Genomic DNA, 5,114 nt, shown 5'->3' with positions numbered 1-5,114 from the left:
TGGCTGGGCCTGGATTTCCTCTGACCCTTCTGGAGAAGGATAGTTGACAGCAGGTCAGGTGCAGAGGTAGACCCAACAGGGAAGCACCCCGGGGCAGATGGGGACCCTGACAAGGTCTACCTCAGACAGCAGCACCTGACTGGGGGTAGGATCAGGGAGAGGGAAAGAATTAATGAAGCCCCTCAGCCTGGAGGTTACAGGGGCATCCGCTGTCACCTTCCACAAAGCAACAGGAGACCTTAGGCTTTAGATGTTCAAAGATGTCAGAGCAAGGGTGAGATTTTAGAAGCTGGGCTCCTTCCTAGGTTGTCCACATCCCCCGCTTGTGTTTATTCTCGGGACTTTGGCTGCTTAACTTTCTTTTCTCCAGACTTCCGCTTCCATCTCCAGAGTTCTGTGACAGCTGTGTGCCACAATGCCCAGTTGCAGTGATACATCCAGAGGTCTGGAAGTTCGTGTCTTCAAAGGGCCAGGGTCTAAGGGCCTGACCTCATTCCTAGAGCAGAAACCCCCGATAAGCTAGGAAGGGCAGGGGAGCAGCCGAGCAGTGTGATGGCCAGTGTCTAGTGAAGGGCGTGGAATATGGTGGATACCGGGTCTGCTCCTGGATAGCTCTGTGATGGCAGATGCTCCAGAGGTGCATGTATAATTTTAAGTCTGTTTTTTTTGTTTTTCGTTAAGGTTTCTATTGCCGTGATGATACATCACAACCAAGGATCGAATCTGGGGAGGAAAGGGTTTGTCGTGCTTTCACAGCACTGTCTGTCCTCAGAGGAAGTCAGGAGAGGAACCCAAACAGGGCAGGAACCTGGAGGCAGGAGCTGAGGCAGCAGCCATGGAGGGGTGCTGCTGACTGGCTTGCTCGCCATGGCTTTCTCTGCCTAATTTCTTATAGAACCCAAGATCACCAGCACAGGGTGGCCCCACCTAAAGTGGGAAGGGCCCTCCCCCATTGATCACTAATTGAGAAGATGCCCAGAAGGCTTGCCTATGGCATGATCTTATGGAGGCTTTTTCCTGACTGAGGCTCTTTCCTCTCAGATGACTTTAGCTTGTGTCAAGTTGGCACAAAACTAACCAGCGCAGTCTCTGTGTGTTGTGAAGAATCAAACCCAGAGCCTTACGCTTGCTAGGTACCTCCTGTGAGTGCCCTCCTACTGAGGGGCACCTCAGGCCTGCTCCTGCTTCCTGCCTCCCTACCTGGACTGCCATCTCAGGTCATTGTTGGGATTGGAGCGACCACCGTGAACGTCCTCTTCACTCTGTGCCCTTCCGCACAATACTTGCCGAATAAACCAGAAACCAAGAGGCTGGGCTGTTTCCAGGTGACATAATTTCACAACGTGCTCAGGAAGGCGCAGGCCCAGGAAGCCAAAGGCAGCCAGGACCAGGTGTCCTGCATACAGGCCTTAGGGGTCAGTGCTGAAACTCTGTGCACGGTACTTGCATGGAGTGTGGGAGATCCTATGTTCCATCCCCAGCAGCCTCCCAAAAACCACTTTAGAAAACCCAGAGGAGCCAGGTATGGTGGCACACATATTTAGTCCACAGCTTTCAGGAGGCAGAGGTAGGCAGAGCTCTGAGTTTGAGGCTAGCCTTGTCTACATGGAGTTCCAGGGCAGCCAGGAGTACAGAGAAAGACCCTGTATTAAATAAATAAGCCGAACAAAAAACTGGAGGTATTGTAAAGAAGCAGGAAAAGAAAGCAGCTCATAATAAAAATTATCTTTAGGACTGGAGAGCTGGCTCAGTGGTTAAGAGCACTGACTGCTCTTCCAGAGGTCCTGAGTTCAATTCCCAGCAACCACATGGTGGCTCACAGCCATCTGTAGGGTAACCCGATCCCCTCTTCTGTTGTGTCTGACAGCTACAGTGTATTTACATACAATAAATCTTAAAAAAAGAAAAAGAAAGGCCAAGGAATACAGTCTTCTTGAGACAGGTTCTAGTTTACAGTGCAGGCTGTGTGCGTGGGTGCCCAGAGAGACATTGCACCTTCTCATCCAGCACAATTTATTCTTGCTGTTGTTTGAAGGCAGGGTTTCTCTGTCTAGCCCTCGATCTGGAGACCAGGCTGTCCTTGAACTCAGAGATCTGCCTACCTACAGGCATGAGCCACCACTGCTGGTGCAAAAATGTTTTAGTAATAATTAAAAGCCAGGCAGGCCTGGTAGCACATACCTTTAAGCCCAGCTATCAGAACACAGAGGAAGAAGGATCTCTGTTGGGTTTGAGACCAGCTTGGGGTCTACGTAGTACATTCCAGGACAGCCAGGGCTGCACAGAAAGATCCTATTTTAAAAAGAAAGAGCTGGGCGGTGGTGGCGCATACCTTTAATCCCAGCACTTGGGAGGCAGAGGCAGGCGGATTTCTAAATTCAAGAGTTCGAGGCTAGCCTGGTCTACAAAGTGAGTTCCAGGACAGCCAGGGCTACACGGAGAAACCCTGTCTCGAAAAACCAAACCAAAAAAAAAAAAAGAAAGAAAAAAATCTGGCGATAGTGGCATGCACCCTTAATCCCAGCATTTGGGAGTGGGGTGGGCAGGTGGATTTCTTTGAGTTCAAGGCCAGGCTTGGTCTACAGAGAGAGTTCTAGGACAGCCAGGGCTAAAACAGAGAACCCTATCTCAAAGAAAAAAAGGAAGGAAGGGAGGAAAAACTGGGATAGAGAGATGGTTCAATTCCTAGTCCTGCAGCGGCTCACAAGCACCCTTTATTCAGCTCACAGGCAGGCAGGCTGACACGTGTACATACATGTACTTACTTGTGCATACGTGTGGAGGCCAGGAGACAACCTCTGATGAAGGCCCTTATGTTTTAGATACAATCTCTCACTGGCCTGATGCCCACTGAGTAGTCTAGGCTGGCTTGACAGCACCAGGGATCCGTGCTCCTGTGCTCAGATTACAGGGATGGATCACGGGTGTGTGTTTTACATGGACGCTAGAAATGAGACTCAGGTCTCCACGCTTGTGCAGACAGCACTTGAGTGACTGAAACCATCTCCCCAGTCCCCCTTTTATTTTATTTTACTTATTTATTTTGGAGATTTTTTTGAGACAGGGTTTCTCTGTGTAGCCCTGGCTGTCCTGGAACTTACTCTGTAGACCAGGCTGGCCTTGAACTCAGAAATCCGCCTGCCTCTGCCTCCCAAGTGCTGGAATTAAAGGTGTGAGCCACCACTGCCTGGCTTCAATCCCCCTTTTATAGTGTTTATTATTATAGATTTGTACCAGGGTCTTTCAGGTAGCTCAGGCTACGTTTGCATTGATACTCTCCTGTCTCAGCTTCCCAAGTACTGGGAATACATGCTTGCTACACCATGCCTGGCTAGCTTTCTTCGTTGTTTCTGTTCTTTGGCTTTTTTTTTTTTTTTTTTTTTTTTTTTTAGATTAGGATTGCGTGTAGCCCAGGCTAGTCTCAAATTCATTCTGTAGCTAAAGGTGGGCCTTCTGGCGCCCTCCGAGTAAATTCCCAGCGTGTGCATCCGCGGCTGGCTGGCTGCATCGCCCTCCATCCCATCATTGGTTGTTTCAGAGTTGGGGGCTCTAATCTCCAATATTATAAAACCCTGAGCATATTGGGGCCCCATGGGAAACGGGACGGTCTAGGCAAAGTATTGGCTTCAGGTCCTCAACCCCATTCCGGAGTAAAAAATGGTCAGGGGCTACTGCACATGCGCCACAATCGTCGCTGGCCCTGGAGCTTGCAGAAGTGGGGCATGGATGGCCTTTGTTCCTGATCTGTTTCTTCTCATCAGCTCATCCTTGTGGTCCGGAATCCTACCGGTGCCCCTGGGCTTGTGGCCATGTTACCCCAGTTCCCCCAGCTAAGGAGGCTGCGAGCCTGTCCTGTGTCCCCGGGGGTCCAGCTCTGCCCTGCCAGCCTCTTACTCCATGAGTTTCCTCCCTTCCTCCACGGCCCCCAGGGCAGCTTGTTTTGCACCAAGGTGCTACGAAAGCGAAAGCGTGTGCACTGCCTCTGTCGGTCCGTCTGTCATCTGTCCGTCTCTGTGTTGGGATGCACTGAGTGGTCAGGGTGACTGTTGCTGGGTACAAATTCCCATTTACTGTGTCTTCCAAGATACCACTTGGCTCTCTTTTCTCCGGCCCGAATTTCCCAGGAACCTGCTTTGCAACCCTGGGCTATGGGGAGACACTCTTCTCTCTGAAAGCACGTTTGGAATGGGGGCGTGTCCAAGGGGACACAGTCCAGTTTAGAGGCAAAGATCCGAGAGCTTTCCCAAAGTGGGGTACTGAGCATGTGAACAGTAGGCACAGCGGTGGCGTCTAATGTACTTGGAGAAATTGCAAGCAAGTTCCAGGACCCAGGAATGGTAAGGCACCAGTTGGTCACTAAAGTGCAGCGGCGGCAGCGCTGTGGCACCCGCTGTGGTCACTTCTGGGTAAGGTCCCTGCTGGCCTCCCTGCCAGGCTACCTGACCTCAGTTTACCATTCCCACAGCACTGCACCGCCCACCATGGTCACCATGTTACAAAACCAACAGAGCCACCAGGCGCTAACCACAGCCTAGGCAGAGGGCTTTCCTCAGCCAGGATTACCTCATCCTCAGAGATCCTCAGATGCTTCCTCCTTTGGGAAGGACCCACTTGACCCCTGAGCCTTTTCTGCCAACACTGAAGAGTAAAGCTAGGTCCTTGCATACCCTGGGCAAGTTTTCTGCCAATCTCTCTGGACTGAAACTATGCAGACGAGGCTGACTCGATTGAACTCAGGGAAGCACCTGCCCTTCCCTCGAGTGCTGGAGGTAAAGGCATGTGTGTCATTATACCTGGGTTAAATTTTCTATTCTCTCTCTCCTCTCTCTCTCCCTCTTTCTCTTCTCTCTCTCTCCCTCTCCCTCCCTCTCTGTCTCTCTGTCTCTCTGTCTCTCTGTGTGTGTGTGTAGGTCAGAGGACAACTCATAGTTACTGTCTCTCTCCTTCCTTTATGTGAGTCCTAGGGACCAAACTCAGGTCATCAGATTTGGTGGCTTTTACTGGCCATGCCATTCCACTAGCCATTTGCTTCTTGTTTATGTATTTACTTACCTACCAACCTAAGTTTCTATCTATCTATCTATCTATCTATCTATCTATCTATCTATCTATCT

Source organism: Grammomys surdaster, unplaced genomic scaffold (genome assembly GCF_004785775.1).
Source record: "Grammomys surdaster isolate TR1022 unplaced genomic scaffold, NIH_TR_1.0 277, whole genome shotgun sequence".
Classification (NCBI taxonomy): Eukaryota; Metazoa; Chordata; class Mammalia; order Rodentia; family Muridae; genus Grammomys; species Grammomys surdaster.
This window is presented reverse-complemented; position numbering follows the sequence as displayed.